At 43.3% G+C, this 19,365-nt stretch overlaps 1 pseudogene; it reads left to right on the forward strand.

Moving 5' to 3' along the window:
• Positions 1-15,920: 15,920 nt before the first annotated feature.
• The window catches only part of LOC123943650, a 162,430-nt pseudogene continuing 158,985 nt past the window's right edge, over positions 15,921-19,365 (forward strand).

Consider the following 19,365-nt stretch of genomic DNA (forward strand, 5'->3'; position numbering starts at 1 on the left):
TCACTCCATCGGATCCAATTGTGAGACAGAAAAAGCCCCTGTTTTCAAGGAACTTCCACTTTATGTCTTGATCTACTCTTAAGACAGTTGGGCTTGCTTTTGAAAATTCTATTTTCTCTAGGATCATGCCTATTGGATGGACCTATGTTGCCGCTACAGAACCTCTTTATTACACAATCTTCGATGAGCATATCACTGTTACGGGTGAAATAATATAGGAACAGGAACAATTAAAGACACCCATATATGCAGATCAAAGCAGAGAACTGAACAGAACTGAATAAGATGGAATTGAAGAAAGTTCTATAACAGAGCTAATGTACACATCTCAATTCCATCAGTGGGTTGCAAATTACTATTAAGAGAGCAACAGTATGAATAATAGAAACCAGAAGTACAAGGACACATATAATAAAACCCATTGAGTGAAGTCCATATTTCAAGTTCTTATTGAAAATATTTACATAGCTCAGGTATACAGTGATGTAAGCAGCAGTGGGCACATTGAATAGTAACCACAACTACTTATAGTCAGAGCAAAAAGGGCCACCATTCCCCCATTACCATTTTCAGCCAGATACAGATAATCCACTCCATGTTAAAGATAATAATAAACAAATTCTAGTACATTTTGTTAGAGAAATTTAAATTCGTTGCATCCCTGCAGGTAATGGGAGGTCATCTAAAATGTCTCAAAACTCCATGACTGGAATTCACTATCTGGTTATCAAAGTGCTATGTGAATTACAAGGCTTTGGGAACCATTAACTGAAAAGAGTATGTGCCTCTTCAAGCTTTGTTGGCTAGCACAAAGTACCATGGGAATAATTGGAAAGTATTTGAAACCACTACCCATTACCACAATTCAATAGGAATAAGATATAAGAACCACAAACCTGATATACTTAGATAACAGGATTAAATCTCATTGATAAAGTGCCACAATGAAATCCCCACCACACCAGGCCAGCACGCTCCATTTCTTTAACTCCCCGATCATCAAAATTCTCTAAAACCATCAAATAAAATGTTGACAATTTTATTAAATATTGTAAGGCAAGTGGGCGCTATTATAAAACAGATGTTTCTGTTCATGAAAGGAAGTCATAGGAAAGTTCTACATGGTACTTCAGATACAAGCGGTAGTCATTAAATGCTCTTCAGTCTTGGGAGTTTCTTAAATGCATACATTTGCTCCTTGTTGATTCTGTCACTTTTCCAGCAGCATATTTTGACACATATGTCTCTCCTACATCTTAGGGTATAAATTTATTTATGACACATACTGGTGATGTGGGAAGGACCCTTGGACAATCCAAATCAGAAAAATTCAAATAATGATGTCTCTATGTGCTATTTCATTCAGGATGCTTTGGTTTCCTCAACTAATGAGAATAATGGCAGAGTCTTCTGCCTCCACATGTTACAGGAGTAAGTGAGATAACCCATGCCAAGGGCTTGGCACTATGCCTGGCATGGTAGTTGCTATCATTACTATTTTTTTAATTAAATTTATTTATTTATTTATTTTCAGCATAACAGTACTCATTGTTTTTGTACCACACCCAGTGCTCCATGCAATAGGTGCCCTCTCTATTACCCTCCACCTGGTTCCCCAACCTCCCACCCCCCACCCCTTCAAAACCCTCAGGTTGTTTTTCAGAGTCCATAGACTCTCAGCTATCATTACTATTATTGGTGGTGCTGATAATGTTTATAATATCTTTACCAACTGTATAACGGATATGTATATATCAATATATTTGTGTATTTAGAAAGAGAGACAGACAATCTATCTGGAATGGGTAGGAGGAAGTTGGGGCCAAAAGATGCTAAATGTTTGAAATAGCCAAGGACTATCTTTCAGACATAAAATCATTTTAGAATTTCTCTATGATAACTATACATTCTTGCAGAGCTCTAATGCACAGAATTCTATCCATGTACCCCAGTGCTCCCTGCTGCCCATCACTCCCCCATCAGGCTACTCTAGTTACCCTTCCAGAGCTTGTTTTTGTGATATCTGTGCATACCTCCATGATTCCACTTTCTATGTCCTGCTACAATGGCTCCTTCCTCCCACAGAAATCTTCCTCATCCACCCATCAGCTCCTGAGAACTGCCCTTAATCCCTCTCTGAGTCCCATTATCCTAACACAGTGCCTTGCTCCAAGCTTGAAGGAGAAGGAAAGGAAAGAGAACAGAAAGCAGAGAAAAGAGGAAAGGAGCAAATAAAAAGGGATGGAAAGAAAAGAGGCAGAAGGTGCACAATCCAATCCCCATGAAATGGTTCAAGGTTCTCTTCTCAGATGACTTTGGTTTTGATTTCAAGAGCCTTCTCTGGGATTCTTGGGCATTTTGTTCTAGTCTGGGCCTGTGCTCTCAGAGACAATGCTGTTGCCCAACAAGCGAGACCAATGAAGCCACAAGAAAAATGGTGAGAGAGAAAAGCCTTCATTTAAATATCTCAAGCATGTCCCTCTACATCCAGCAAGCATTTTAAGAAATTATAAATCCCATACATTTTAAGAAACTGATATCTTTGTTCCTGAATTCCATCACTGTTTGCTATTTACATTAACTGAGTTACTTCATTCATTTGACAAGGATTTATTGAGCACCTACTATGTGCCAAGCATTCTGCAATGGGCTGGAACCAGCCTTCTCAAAGTTTACATTCCCAAAGGGAGAGACAGGCAAAAAAAAAAAAAAAATCAGTAAGCAAATTATTACCCGATGCATAGGTAAAGGGAAGACAGAAGGGATGGGAGAATCAGAGTGCCTAGTTCAATTTTAAATAGGCTGGTTGGGTGAGGTGATGTAGAGGGTGACTTTTGACCAGAGTCCATAGGCAGTTCTCAGGGAGTATTTCACACAGAAGGGAAAGCTGATGCGAACATGGCCAGCATCCTTGAAGGGCAGCAAGAAGGGCAGTGTGGATGAAGCCCAGTGTGATGGAAGGAGTAGAGAAGAGGTAGGCGAAGTCAAGGAGGTCATGGGACAGATGGGCAGCCGATCAGGCATGGCCTTATAGCCACTGCAAAGACCACAATTTTACTCTGTGTCACATGGTGACCCTTTGGAGAGTTTTCCTTGAGTAAACTTTCTCTTCCTATAAGCAGCTTCCTGGGTTTGCCATCCTATCCCTCACTGGACAGTTAGGGTCTTTCATAGTTAATCTGCCTGCTCTTTATTTTTAATTTTAACTCCCAAGGGCAAAGTTAGTCTAATAGCAAATCAGATCAGCTCGACCCCTGTCCTGGGTCCCATGCATTGGAGATCCTCCCCTTGTCCAGCCCTGTCCTGGTTGTGTCTCTCCCCACAGGGTCAAGAGTCTTAGAAGTCAAGGGAGTTTCTCACCCAGGCCTGCCTCCCTCCTTCTAGACAACACTCTAATTCCCAGGAACTTTCTGCCCAAACAGGAGGTTCTCATCCCCAGGGCCTGTGCAGCTCTCTTCTCCTGGTAGCCAGGCCGTGTTCCCCTGCTGTGGAAACTCCTCGCTGAAGGGTGGCCTGGTGGCAGCTATTTACAAGAGGGACAGAGTTTGGTCTTTCAGGCTGGGGTTGGGGGGTGGTGGTTATGCATTGCCTGGAGGCCCCTGAGATGTGGATGGGCTAGAGGGGGCTAGGACCAGCACCCTATCACATCCAGCTCCCGCCCTTCAAGTGCCCGGTGGATGAAGTATCACAGTGTTCGAATGATCAACTAGAAAACTAAAATTCTCCTGCTAGAAGTAGGAGTGAGAACTCTCCTCTCCACCCGGTCAAAGGCAACAAGAAGCTGTTTCGCTCTGCAGTTCTACTTCCCGGCTTGCTTGGCTTATTCACTTTACCAAAATGGATTTACAGATCCGCCAGAGATATGAATTCCCATTATCATCTGAGCACATTCCTCTCGGGGCCCCTCATTCCCAGGCTGCCAGCTTTCTCTGAGATAAGAGTCACCCAGTCACCCCCAAGGTTCTCCTTCCAGCCATAAGTCATCGGACACACCGTGGAAATTGATGATTCCACTCCATTCAGCTGGGAGGCATTAACTGTCCATCAAAATGGCTATGGCCGGCAGCAATCACTTTTTAAAGGGACCAAGTACTTAAGGACAATTTTAACTTGAACGTAAATATTTTCAACAGTTAAATAGTAGCTTTCTCCATAAGAGTGCTTCTTTTTCAAATCTATTATCTCCTTTTATTATCTTAAACATCTCTGGGAAGCAGGTAAAGTAGTTGAAAAAACAGAATCCCGGGAAGAAAATGAAGGATTTTTTTTTTAAGATTTTATTTATTTATTTGACAGAGAGAGATCACAAGTAGGCAGAGAGGCAGGCGGGGGGGGGGGGGGGGGAAGCAGGCTCTCTGCTCAGCAGGGAGCCCGATGCAGGACTCGATCCCAGGACCCTGAGATCATGACCCGAGACAAAGGCAGCGGCCTAACCCACTGAGCCACCCAGGTGCCCTGAGAATGAAGGATTTGACTGTGGCCTCATACAAGGAGAGTGTTGCCACCAAGACCACGTCTTGATCTAGACCCCACCCGGATAGTCTTTCCAGTGCACCATGCAGATCCTGATCCTTCACCTGCCTTCAGAACCCCTCCGTCCCCACCCAGACAGCCCTCAATGTTTTGGGCCATTTCCTAGTTTCCTGTGTTAGCTCTCCTTTTCTGCCACATCTGTGTTATATACTTTAGAGTAAAGTAAATGTAAAAGACTATCTGTTTTCCAGTGAAACTCTGGGTCTCTGCCGCAGGCACCATGTGGGGAACACAAAACAGTCCGCATGCTGTCTTGGACCTTTCTTCCAGAGGTGTGGAACAGTCAAGAATCTGGGACACACATGACAAATGAGAGGGCTCTGCCTCAGTGCTCACTACTCTCACACAGGCCAGTCCAACAGCTTCCTACCAGAAGCACCTGTGCCTCCCAAAACTTGTTCTGCCCTGCCTGGTCCTCACGGAGGTCAGGCAGAAAGCCCTGGAGACTTGATAGCCCCGGGGAACAGCCTTCAACCAATGACAGGTGGACAGTCAGTGGACAATCACAGCAGGTTCCTCACCTCTCAGGTGGGATACCTTTGAAGCAGACTTTTCTACACTGTCACTCAGACTCCCCATGGCCATGAGCCTCAATTCCCCACAGCGGTCACCTGCTCATGAAAGTACCCTTTTCTGAAATGTCCTTGGAAAAGTCTGGCTGCCTTTAGATTCTGTGCCCCCCCATCCCAAGACCTAACAGTACATGGGACCCATAACCAGCCCTCTGAGATGGCTGAGTGACAGCCTATGACAGCATAGGAAGTCTAGTTAGAGTAAACTTCAGGAAAAAAAAGGAAGAAGAAGAAGAAGAAGAAGGAGAAGGAGAAGGAGAAGGAGAAGAAGAAGAAGAAGAAGAAGAAGAAGAAGAAGAAGAAGAAGAAGAAGAAGAAGAAGAAGAAGAAAGGAAGGAAGGAAGAAAGAAAAAAGAAAGAAAGAAAGAAAGAAGAAAAACTGAATGATCTAAGAATTTTCCTATGGCTAACAGAGAACTTCCCAAATCTGTAGCTCACCACACATACTCCCCCTGCCACATCAAAAAACATATTTGTTAAGACCTCTGTGAAGAAAGTCCTGGGAAGTTCAACTAGACATTATTGGCTCCAAACATCCTTCAAGTGGCAACGTGCTCAAGAGGGCTGTGTCACATATATAAAAGTTTCAAAAATTCTGTCACTTTCCTTATAAGTTATTTTGAATTAAAAAGAAAAAAATGTCTTTCGCTAATAGGAGAGAAATTAAGGTCAACATAGCTGACCATCTGGCCCCCGATTTTGAAAGATCACGCTTTTAAGTCCTCCCTGCTCTTAATGGTGCTGTACCAATGCATATTCCTCCCGAGAGAAAGTACTTTGCCATTTTGTTATTTAATGCCAACGCCACAGCAGCAAAGGTTAGAATCTTGCACCTTTTAGGGCAAAAAGATGAGGCTAGTTAGGCTGATGCTTGACAAGCAGTCAGAATAAATTAGTTTCCCCTCTGAAATGTTCCTTTGTCAGCTTTTGGCGGGGGTGGGGGGGGTCAGTCACTACTTTCGCCTGGCTAATGCCGCCAAGAGCAGAATATCAGATGAGATGCAGAGAAGTTTACTTCAAAATCACTGCTCAGAGCTAAAGCATCTTGATGTCTACCTACACGGTGCCTGCTAGCCTGTCACCCTGCCCTCAAATGTTGATTCTATTATCCATCACTGTTCCCAGCAGTGACTTACTGGGAGGCAGATTATTTTGTGGGAGAACATGTCACTAAGTCTTTTAATCCATGCACTTCCTAGAAGAATTATATTAGGGAAAAACGCTCTCAAGATTAAGCAAACAAAAGCAATCGCCCACATTTTTTAAAAGGGAGATTTTGTTTAAAAGGAATTGGAAGTAGCAGTTAGCAGTTTTATTCCCTCTAATTCCGGATATTTTCAGGAAATTCCATATCACACACACACAAAAAAATCACTTCTTGGTTGATTTTTATTTTTCAATTTCAGCCCTCACAGCATTATCATCTAAAATTTGAGTGTGGTGTCACTAGGTAGTATTGGCAAGTCTCCCAGGGTGCCTGGGTGGCTCAGTGGGTTAAGCCTCTGCCTCCAGCTCAGCTCATGATCTCAGGGTCCTGGGATCAAGGCCCGCATAGTGCTCTTTGCTCAGCAGGGAGCCTGCCTCCCCTTTTTCTCTGCCTGCCTTTCTGCCTACTTGTGATTTCTCTCTCTGTCAAATAAATAAACAAAATCTTAAAAAAAAAAAAAAGAAAGAGAGAAAGAAAGTCTCCCATACCTGAGATCTAAAATGCAGTGTTTTGCTGAAGAGTCGAGATAGCAGGTCTCTGATTCCACGCTAAGGTCTGAGGGTTATAACCAGTGCAGTAAAAAGGAAAGTCTGCTGGGAACCCTACTGCGAGCAAAGTCATGGGGGGGGGGGGGGGGGAGACAGAGGCAGTCATGCTTTTTAATTGATTCTGACCCTGTACTAGCAAATGGGAAGTTAAATTTTGACCCTGAACTTTCTTCTGTATCTTAAGTTGCATCACTTTTTCTTTTTAATTCTCAAAGTAATTATCCATTTTGCAAAATTCATGTAAATAACCATTCCAGCTTGTCAAATGTGTTTGTGGAATAAACCCCAGTAAAATCGTTTGTTTTAACTTATATATGTGAATGAAGTAGAAAAACAATGAGCTACAATTGCTATACTATTAATATGTGTAGGTATAGTCAAAATAATATGTGAAATTCATTCGTTCCACAAATTTTAGGGGGTGACTATTCTGTGTCGGCCATTGTTGTAGGTCCCAAAAAGCAGCAGTGAAAAAATAGACAAAACCTTATGTTTATGCCCTGGTGAGGAAATACAAACCAATCAACAAACCAGACATATGTATGTTTATGCCAGAGTTAATAAATGCAAAGGAGAAAAATAAAACTGAGATGAGGAACAGGGAAGGCTGTGGGAATGGGGTCACCATTTTAAACAGAAGGTCTGGGAAGCTTCCCTGATGAGGAGAAATTTGAACAGAAACCTAAAAGTGAAAAAAGAGCCATTTCTAAATCCAGGAGGAAGATTCTAGTCTAAAATAATGGAAGGTGCAAAGGGCCTGCAATAAGAGTAGACTTAGGGGTTATAAGGAATATGAAGGAAAATGTGACTAATGCCGAGTGAGAAGCAGGAAAATTAGGGTAAATGAGGACAAAGAGGTAGCATGCTGAGGGGTGGACAGATCACACAGGGCCTTGTAGGTGGGTGTAAAGAATTATTTGTCAATCTGCTATAAGCCAGGCACTGAGGATAGGGCAGTTGACTAGACCACACATTCCTTGCTTTCTAGTTGATACACACACACACACACACACACACACACACATTCTCTGTCTGTCTCTCTCTCTCTCCCCACTTCCATCTCTTACCCCTTTCCTAATCTTCCAGCCATTTTATAATTATTCTCCAGTCAGTAGAGGAAGCAAGACCAGATTCTATGGGAAATAAAATTGCCTGCCCCCCATTTTGCTCTGAACATAGCTGATCCTGAGTCTCATAGCTCAAAGGGAGCCAAAGCAATGCAACAGTTTTACTTTAACAGTAACAGCCGCAAAATACAAGATATCAAGAAAAATACAAAATATCAAGAATTTCTACTTGTTTTAAAACAAGAAATCCTTAGCAAAATTAAAGCAAACTTCAAATATAAAAATAACTCTTCTCTGGAGGAACACTTTAAAAAGTAAATCCACGAAGTCTAAGATGCAGTCCCAGGACTGCTGGTCATCATCTTATTTATAATTCATATTAATTAACTCTAAATTTTAACTTGGAAGCAAGCCATTATGCTCTGCTCTAGCTTTTTCCTTGGTTTAAGTTAAGACTTCAAAGCCCCCAGTGTTTCTACTTTATTCCTGTCAAGAGCAAATTCACCTGCCGTCCTGCCATACTGTTCTGATGGCAATTAGCACTGCAGGTAGAGGGCCCCCCACTCCCTACCACTCACCTGGACCCCGCAGTGCTGTGTGCTCTCCGCTACCAGCGCTGGAATTAACTCTTAGCCATCCATCCACCACCCCCCAACACACAGACACACAGTTTATACGGACCTGTGGCCACCTCTAGGTACCCGTCTCCTGGCCTTGCTTTATTCCCTTTGAAGGATCTTGCCTCCATAAGTGTCCAGAGTTCATCCTCAGTTCACCCTGAGAGCCTTGCCTCTTCATCCTCTTCCATTACAGATTCCTGGACGAGGTACTAGCTTCCTGCCAGGGAAAGGAGGTGCAGTGTGAGTGTGAGGTCGAGGCCAGGCTGTTCTCCGCCACTCCCAAGGGCCCCAAAGCAACCCCACCTACCCACCTGCTTCCCAGCCAGGACCGAGTGGCTTAATCTGTCCGCAGTGACAGAAGATAATTAATTAACTGCCTCTGCCCCAGTTGCCCTTAGCAACTGGCTTGGCGCATCACTGAATCCCAACTACAGATAGTTCTTAGAGATTTTGTTAACTTATACTAGAAGATAAATTTCATTGGAATTTAGAGCAGAAAACTAACTGGTTGTCAGAGAAACCTTTTCCCACTGATTAAAATCTCTAACTCTACATCTTCCCACAGTGGTTGTGTCCTCGTGACTCAAGGTTACTGTAAGAAAGGTCCCGACTACATGCTGTTCTACCAAATGAAAGAAACAAACATCCACTGGCCTTTAAACCAATCAAAAATGCCACCTTGCAGGGGGTCCCGGAACACCAATACGTGCACCGATAGGAACCAAAGCAAGGGACCTGCCGCGGGAACAACCAGGCATGCGTAATTCCCGCCGGCCAGGTCCAGCCACGGGCAGCCACTGACATGGACACACAGCCCAACCAGCCGGCTTCAGTCAGCCCCATTCCAGAAATCACCGTGTGCCGCTGCGGAAACTGTTTGTGCCTTTTCCAGCCTGTTAATTTCTCTGTATTTAAGAGGAACAGCATTTCCAACTCTTCGATTAGATTTTGTTCATTAAACCCTCATCTCACTTCCCAACCTGCCAAATTTTCATCAGTTGAGATCTGGGATTCAGACACCACAACCCATTAAGCACAACATCTTGGAATTGACAATTTTGTTTTACAAAGCCCTCTCCAGACGGTCTATCTCACATATATTTGCCTAGCAAAAGATTAAGTACAAATGAATGCTTTCTAAAGCATTTTCAGTGCATTATTATTGGCTTCACACTTTACAAACTATTTCCATTTTGCAGAATATTCTTAATCATATATAATAAGCAAAGAGAAGAGACTCCAAGTCCTTGTTTATTTCTAATTACAACTGTTTAAAGTAACCTTTTGTTCACTTCCTTTTCTTAATTTTTAATTAGTGAGAATGGGGAACACACACACACACACACACACACACACACACACACACACACGATGCTTTGGGAGCATGTTGCTTAAAGGTCTTGAAAGCAGAAGATTTTGATGACCAAATCATATTATGCCAGAAAGGAGGAGTTAAGTGAAAAAAACTGAATCCTTGGAGAGAAACCCCATAGCTCATTCAGTTTCTCCCGATATGACCTTTAGGATCAAAGGAGTCCAGTCAAAAGGGAGTGTGAAAAGCTCCAAGGACAGCTGAGCAACAGTAAGCTGTATAGGTCAGCCCTCGGGCTTCTTCCTTATAAGCAATGGGACAACATCTTCCAAAGAACTGGGCTGAGAAGACCAGTAGGACTGATCATGCCTGCAGAAGCCAAAAGTGGGAGAACCCCCCCTTCCCCGTGAGGGAAGTACGAAGCATCCGAGAATACAGTTCTGTTCCCAAGAGCTGGAAAGACAAGCCCAGAGGGAGGGAGCTGAAAAATTGTCCCAAGCCTAGACAGCAAGGTCCAAGGAAAGAAGGGTTTAACCATGGGCAGCAGCAATGTCAGCAGTTTTACAAATGATCTCTCAGCCCCCGGAGACCAAAGCGCGGCTGTCTTCTGTGGAAAGTCACGCGCTGGTTTAAATATTTGGGACTGACAGCCTAACGTGGAAGTGAATCACGTCAGAAATGAAAAAATTCAGACACCATTTCTCACGTTTCCTGATCAGGCTGTTCTACAATGTGATTAACACTGTGATCACAATAAAAATGTTTTATTTAGTGGATAATTGTATGTACCGGTATCTACCATTTCCAAATGTCTCCTTTTATTACCCTTGTTCAAGAAAGTCTTAATATTTAAGTGATTTACTGATCACTTGAAATGCCAGCCTTGCCATTAGGAGGTACATTCACTATACGTTGCTTAATTTTATAGTACATTATTTCTTTATAAACAGACACATTACTGTAGAACATTAATTAAACCTTTTCCCCATTATGCACTGCATTTCGAGGACAACAGTGGAACCAAGTGCTGGCCTGACGGATGTGCCTGGGCCTCCATTTCTTGGCTCACAAAGGAAGCTCACTCCCTGAGAAGTGGAGCTGCTGGGACTCCAGGAGGAGGCAACAGACAGCTCTGATTTGTGAAAGAGACACTTAATGAATAATGCATGGCAGATGCGTTTCAACAACCCAATTTGCTGAACTGTTTAGCATCAATAACCTAGCTATAATAGAAACAGAAGGCCTTTTAGAGCTAGGCCATGAGAAGAGTTTTAATAAAATGATATCACTCCAATCATGTGCATCCCATTTGCATCTGGTAGAACCTGGTGTTTAGATTGGTATAAAAAGAAAACTTCTGCAGCCGCGGTTTTGTAAAGCCCTCGCTCTGAAATATGTCAGCAGATGGGTGCCGTGTGAGGCCCAGCCATTGGGGAAGGATTTGGGAAAACACCCAGAGGGGTCTTCTCCCGGCACATCACACAGTATTCAAAAGGCCAAACTCTGATTTCAGAATATCCTTCTGGTGGAAAAAATAATTCCAGTGAGAAGCACCAAGCTACAAGCAGATTTTCTATTTGCTTTGAGACTAAACGACAAGAATTACATTAAAATTTCCTATAGAATAACATATTTTCTCACATTAATTGAAAAGGGCAAGGGTAGGTAGGGTCAAGAAATGCATCCTTAAATAAATGAAACAAGGTGGGATCGGGAGGGAGACAAACCATAAGAGACTCTTAGTCTCACAAAACAAACTGAGGGTTGCCGGGGGGAGGGGCTAGGGAGAGGGTGGGGGGGTTATGGACATTGGAGAGGGTATGTGCTATGGTGAGTGCTGTGAAGTGTGTAAACCTGGAGATTCAGAAACCTGTACCCCTGGGACTAATAATACATTATATGTTAATAAAAAAAATTAAAAATTTTTTAAAAAAAGAAAGAAACGAATCTTTAGTAAATCATTTGCTAAACATGTTTGAATTGTGTATCTTATATTTCCCAACTAAAGCCCTACTCTCCAAAATTAAAAAGCAAGAACAATCTCCCATGGCCTAATACCAGAGAAAACATGCAAATGCTCTGCACATGGTGTCCAATTAGCATGATTTACATAAAAATTTATAATTTAGTACCTTCCCATTGGTAAGAATAAGAAAGCTGCAGCCATGTCCCATTCCCCATACCAGTAAGATACGTAAAAAGCGGAACTAAATTTGACATCAGGAGCATTTACTGAGTGAACAGAGGTGAGTTCAGCATTCATTATTATCAGTTCCATAAAGACTTCAGAGAAATTTTCTCTAGTCAAAGACTGATCTGGACCACATGCTCCATAGAGAATAGCCAAAGCCGTGTTCCAAGGGGAAGCACATTAGAATCCCTCAGTCATGTTGTACCTGTGGAAGTCTTGAAATCCAGTGACATTTCTGAAGCCTAGTAATTGGTCTAACAGATGGAGGGATCCCAACTTCCAAGCAGAATATTACTGGGGCTCAAGGTCTTCTACCATTTGGGGACACCTGGGTGGCTCAGTGGGTTAGCCCTCTGTCTTCAGCTCAAGTCATGATCCCAGGGTTCTGGGATTGAGCCCCGCATCAGGCTCTCGGCTCAGCGGGGAGCCTGCTTCTCCTTCTCTCTCTGCCTGCCTTTCTGCCTACTTGCAATTTCTCTCTCTGTCAAATAAATAAATAAAATCTTAAAAAAAAAAAAAGATCTTCTGCCATTTGTAAAGGATCTCACATGAATGTCAGACCAACTGGGGGATGAAAGCTCTGCTCCCCAAGGTCTGCTCTCCCTTAACTGCTTATTCAGGTCTGAGCAAGTAGGGCCTCAGAGAAAGTCATTGTCAATGCAGGGCACCCAGCTTCTGCTGAGAAAAGAACTAATGATTTTTGAGTAGCTTCTACTTGCCACATGTTGTGCAAGGTGACTCATGCACTGTGGGTAAAGATTAGAAAAGATGAGGGGCGCCATGGTGGCTTCTGTCTTCAGCTCAGATCATGATCCCAGGGTCCTGGGATGGAGTTCATCAGGCTTCATGCTCAGCAGGGAGCCTGTTTCTCCCTCTCCCTCTCCCTCTGCTGCTCCTCCCCCTGCTTGTGCTCTCTCTGTCAAATAAATTTTTAAAATCTTTAAAAAAAAAAAGATTAGAAAAGATGAATGTTGGAATTGACAAAACAAAATGAGGGTAAAGTGAACAGCAAAATCAAAGTATATATTTGTGTGACACAGCTTTGCGAGAAAAAAAAGATAAACTAAAGAAAACTTAGACAAAGAGGGGCCGGCCCTATTGGGACTAAGCTCTTTTTTCTTCTTCTCTTTTATTTTCCTTTTCCTTTTTTACTTTGACTCATTTGATCCACGCAAAATAATCTGTATAATAGTTCAGTTAGTTAGAGGGCATAATGATGAATACTTAACGACTGCACCACCCAGCTTAAGAAATAGAATGTAATCAGTTGGTGGCCCCTAACAGTTCCTTCTGGACTACACTCCTGTCTGTCTTGGAGAAAGTGCTGGGTGGGCAGGCTGACAGGTTCTGCTATATCCTGGCATGGAATTTTCCTGAGCAGCATGAGTCATATCTCCCTGAGTACCAGGGAAGAGGATAGAGAAATAGCCCACAGGCATGTTTCTCTGTAGTAACCTTGACCTAAGTGGGTGGATACAAATCCCCCTATCTTTTCCTAAGCCAGACATCCAAACTGTTCTGCCTATGGAATCACTAGTTCATAGATAAGGCAAGATTCCTGCCATAGGTATCAACACATATATTATCTCCCAGAGTCTTCCACTTGATAGGAGAGAAAAATCAAGGTTTATACATGCAAATTGCCCATGTCATAAAATAGCCTTGAAGTTAGGTATGGCCATTCCCCAAAGCCCTGAAACAGCACCTCTCAGATCTGAACTCAAGCTGAGCATCCAGGGTGGGGACCCCACAAGTTCCAAGCGTTGTGGCTGAGTCAAAGATTCTCATCCTTACTATAAATTAACTTCAAATCCCATCTTGAAAAAGGAAGAAAAATACTATAGAAGTCCCTTAAGTTCAACGTGTCCAAGAACAACTCATGACTTTCCACTTCCCACTTCCAACAAAATCTGTCCCCCTCCTGTTTCCTTTCTCAGTGAGTGGTTCCCACGCTCAGTGAGTTCTGCCAGCCCAGGACGAGGAAATCATTTTGGACCTTTCCATCCCCTGGAGACACACACACACATGTACCACAGACCCAGTCCATTGCCAAAGACTGCCAGCTCTCCTTTCTAAATATCTGTCAGAACTATCACTTCTCTCTATGTCTGCGGCTGCCACTCGTCTGCCACGGCCACTCTAATCCAGGCTACTATCTCCTGCCCTGGATAACAGCAGCTTCCCACTCTCTTCCCATATCAACCACAGCCTCATAGCCCCTTCTGCTCTGTATACTGTAACCAGAATATTCTTATAGAAATGTATACATGATCACATCCCCACTCCACTATCCTTCCTTCCCCAGTTCTTTAAACATACCAAAGGCTGGGGTGCCTGGGTGGCATCTGCCTCCAGCTCAGGTCACCATCTCAGGGTTCTGGGATCGAGCCCCAGCAGGCTCCCTGCTCAGTGGGCAGTCTGCTTCTCCCTCTCCCTCCCTGCCCTCCATCCCCTCTCCTGTGCTCTCTCTCAAATAAATAAATAAATTTTTAAAATAAAAATGAAACATAACCAATGGTTTCCCATTGTTACTAAATAAGATGGCGAACCAGATCTTAGCATAGCCATGCATGGGTTGTCTCTCCAGATTCATATAAGATTATTTTCCTTCTCTCTGTGTGTTCCAGATACTTATAGTTCTTCAAATATTCCAAGCTTCCTCCTTTCATAAGACGTTTACAGACACCGCGAATCACTCAAAACATCCCCACTCCCAACTAATTAGAAACTCCTATCTGTCCTTCAAACCTCAGTTTAAATACCCCCAAACTAAGACTTGCCCTCTTTTTTTATGATTTTATTTATTTATTTGAGAGTGAGAGAGAATAAGCTGAGGGGAAAGGTAGAGGGAAAAGAAGAAGCAGACTCCCTGATGAGCGGGGAGCCAGATACAGGGCTCAGTCCCAGGACCCTGGGACCATGACCAGAGCAGAAAGCAGATGCTTAATTCACTGAGCCACCCAGGCACCCAGAGACATGACTTTTTGTTAGACACTCACATAGCATCTTGTACCTTCCCTTCCTGGCACTTACCAAGGTTTATATGATACGTGTATTTATATGGTTATTTGAGTCTCTCCTTGACTCAGTTGAAAGGTCTATGATGGCAGGGACAGCATCTGTATTCTTTCTCTGAATCCCTAATACCAAACACAATTCCTGACTCTCAGTAGGCACTCTGTAAATATTTGCAGGTGACAGAAGCAAAGAATAACAGAAGGAAAAGGGGCAGGACAGAAAAAACAACATAAAGACTTCTAATTTGCCTCCTAGGGCTGGGGACTGGCTTGGGAACTGGCAGGGGGAGGGGGAGAGAAGGATGAGGGCTTAGTCAGCCTGGCTACTAAGAGCAAGAGGAACTGGTTTTGAGAGGGGCTGCCAACAAATCTGCCCCATGCTCCCTGGGAATTGACTTGCTTGGCCACTTTTAAGACCGCTTTTTGTAAGCCAGTATCTCCCTAATGGGATTTCTTCTGGCATTTGTCCTACTTTTCTTTGAGGCAAAATCAGAGAGTGGGCAGGATCTGAGAAAACATTAATACCTCGCATTGACCTAAAACTCCAACCACATTTACGTAAGTGTTCCCCAATCTGTCCAAGCAAGGTTACTACAAAGTCCGTGGTCCAGTGAGCGTTGGGCTGCTTTTTCCCATTCAGCTGTTCAACATTATTATTTTCTGTGTTTGTGCATCACCCAGATGGTTACACAGTGTTTCATTCCCGACTTCTAATTTCTCCCTGCAGTATTACCTTTCCCTTTCCATTATTTCCTGGGGAGTCGGCTATGAGCCGACCTCATCTAGCTTCACTTCTAACTCCCCCTGAGTTGCTTTCCAGCTTACACCCCTTTCTCTGTTATGTTGGCACCCGATGCCGATTTTAGGAACGCTGACTCATGCACTGGGCATAACAAGCCTCCAGGCTGCCACGTCTGCGTCATGTCAGTCCTGCTCCTGTGTTCAGAGGATTCCTGCAGCAGGTTAGTGACAGCCCAAACGCTGCCAGCCTGTGTTGGGCACATACTGAAAAGAGTGTCCAAGTCACACTCTGGCTTCAGCTGCCCCTGAGTGCTTTCCCCTGCCCAGTTCCGAGGACCACTTGAAAAGCTACCACCAGTGGCTTCCCTGCCAGTGTAGCGAAGCAACGCCACATTTTAGATGCTCGAAAAAGCTCAAGCCACTGGCACAAAGACAATCTTTCTGGGAAACAAAGAGCAAGAGGCTGAGATAATGCCGACAGCACCAGAGCCCTTCACTTATCTACTGAGTGCAGAACAAATGAGGGCTCAAAAGACAACACACACCGAAAAGTCTATTTGATCCACCCATTCAAGTGAAAATGAAACCTCTTCATGTTGGGCAGCCACGTAATACTGGATGAGATACCATCGGATGAGAGCACCACTTTCCTACACCCACCAATGAAAGCTGCAGGTAAATTACTAGGAATTAAGACCAGCTTCCAAGCGAGCTCTCATCCAGAATCATTGGTTTGAATAAACCAAAAAAGGGAACCGCAGGTGCAGCAGCTAGAAAGAGTCCTATTTCTCCTGCACCACAGGCTCGAGTATTTTCATACTCGATGGGGTAACTCTCAGGTATGACTTGGTTGGGGCCACTGCTCAGTTCTGGAGGTGAGACTGACTGCCAGGTTCACACAGCCTAAGTAAATGAGTCCCCACTCCACACGGGTCTGTAGTCTGGTGTTTGCTCCATCTGTCCTTAAAAGGTAGGATTAAAACAAAAGGGCAGAAGCTACCCAAGGACACAGTTGGATTCCACAGAAGCAAAAACAGAGGAACCTAAAGATGGCATTGGCACCCTCTAGTGGCCATGTGCTCCAGGCCAGGGGATGTCCAAGTGCTTGTGAGTGAAGAACCGCTAAGTTCTCAAGGAAAACTGGATGGGGGGCAAACATCTAGCATCCCTCCTCCAGAGGAAATACTTTCGGAGGTAACACCCTAAGAGGAATCTCCACCAGGAAGTTCATTAAATTGTCCAAAGAAGAAAGGAAAACAAACACATACAAAAGAAACGGGTATGGGGGAGAGAATCCATATTCAAAGACAAAGGATGAAAAGCAAAAGTCAAGCTTCAACGTGAAGGATGAGAAGGGAAGCCTTGAGGAAGCTTCTGGGGTGACTGGCAGACTGGGGCAGCCATCTTGTCCGGGGTTCCCAGAGCCAAAGTTCAGCCATGTTGTGGAGACTTCAAATCTAAACTGGATAACTTCTTACAGGGTATCACAGAAGGTGTTCAGACTCTGGGTGAGCAGAGGGATTGCATCGGGGTTCAGCTGGAATTGCTAAACCCTCAAATTGTATGTCATGCTGTGTGCATACATACCCAGTTACTTTCATCTGGAGGGAGAGTTAACAGCTTTTATCAAATTACAAGGTTGCAAACCCATTTCAATTCAACTTCAAGGCATCTTCAAATTCTATTTGCCCATTTGACATCAAATACTTGGATATCGGGAAATACTCAAAAAGGATTAACATTTAAAGGTGGGACTAGTATTAATCTTGCTCTGTTGAACAGCTGAATGTAAAATAATAAATATTCCTCCTCCTAAATGATTCTACTTCAGCTGGAATCCAGGTTTTAGAGTTTTTTGGAGTAGTCCTGGGAATGGAAACATCATGTAATGCTTATTTATTAAGGGATCCGTAAGGCATGGATAGTAGACATTTGCCCTTGATCTCCTCAAGCTCCTTGCCCAACTGGCAACTGCCTCCATTTTTGTTTGGGGATCTGCCCTTCCTGTTCTCAAATACTGTGACCTGGGTGAGCCCCTTCTGTGGCTCCCACAAAGTTCCAGGACTTCGGTCAGAGTCAAGATCTTCCCTGGCCACAACCATTGGTGTAAGCTAGGCAAGTAACCTAATCCAGTATAGTCTTGGTGACATGCTGGACATTTCCTGGGAACCCCAAGTCATAGATCCTTGCTTTTCACCATAGACTGAAAGCTCTGAGTTGCTGACAGGCACCTTGTTTCCATGTGTGTTCGCAAAATAAAGCCAACGCCAAAATGCAGATCCAAGAAATGGATACGAGAAGCTCAGGTTTTGGTTATGTAGCTTGTGCCATGAATCAAAGCACACTTGAAGCTTTATTCCCACCTCACTCAGATGCACCAGTAAACCCCCTCCTATAAACAACCCAAGCCACTCTGGGCTGGTTGCCGGTTACTTGCAACTAAAATAATTCTGATGAAAATAGTAGGCGAAAATGCAAAGCTCCGGGTTAACAGTTATCATGTAGCATCCCCACAAAATATAACTCTACCTCTTAATATGGCTTTCCCCTAGCCCCTAAATGTGTGCTTCCTCCTCATGTGAATCTTTGTTTCCTCTTACCTCTTCTAAAGTACCTCCAAGATAACACAAATTCCCTTAAGGACCCATATTTCCATTTAAACCTTGCTCTCAAATGCAATCAGCTCTTGAAATCATTTCACAGAAACCTTAACAAGGCAAAGCAGCAAAAGGAATGTAAAATGTAATATGGCCACGGTTTTTGAACAGGGGGTATTATAGCATAATGAGGAAACAGACCTCCTTCCAGTTTCATTTATCCCAAGAAGCTAAAATCAGTGTGAAAGGTAATGACACCTTTTTCACAGAAATAAATTAATTTTTTCAGGAGGAAAGAAATGGGTTTTATACCTGGAGACCTAAGCCTCTGTTTATAATTTGTGAAATTATAATTCAAATGGCAATTAGCAAGTGACCAAAAACCAAACTTTGATCTCTGAAGACTTGAAGTCTATTTATAGCAGACAATCTTTGCTAGATGCCTTCAGCCTGAACATAATAGCACACAAGAAAGTAAATATATGCAAACCTCCAAATGTCTAAGAATTTGTCTTAGTTGGAACATTTTCCCAGATTGATTTATATACTCTCATTGTGAAAGTAAATAAAAATGCATCCATTGACTGTGTTCTTGGGTTCTCTCAAGTTTGCCTAGAGACACTTTTTCAGATGAAATAAAGAGTTAATCCACCCAACTAAATTCAACTCAAACAGGTTTTTTAAATTCTCCAGTTCTAAGGATTTTCTTTTGTACCACACTTACTTGCACAACTTTTGCTTCATAAAATCATCTCACTATCCCTTTAAAAAGAGTAGCTCAGGGGGCACCTGGGTGGCTCAGTTGATTAAGAATCTGACTCTTTTTTTTTTTAAGATTTTATTTATTTATTTGACAGAGAGAGATCACAAGTAGGCAGAGAGGCAGGCAGAGAGAGTGAGAGGGAAGCAGGCTCCCTGCCAAGCAGAGAGCCCGATGCGGGACTCGATCCCAGGACCCTG

The sequence above is a fragment of the Meles meles genome, chromosome 6 (assembly GCF_922984935.1).
Source record: "Meles meles chromosome 6, mMelMel3.1 paternal haplotype, whole genome shotgun sequence".
NCBI lineage: Eukaryota > Metazoa > Chordata > Mammalia > Carnivora > Mustelidae > Meles > Meles meles.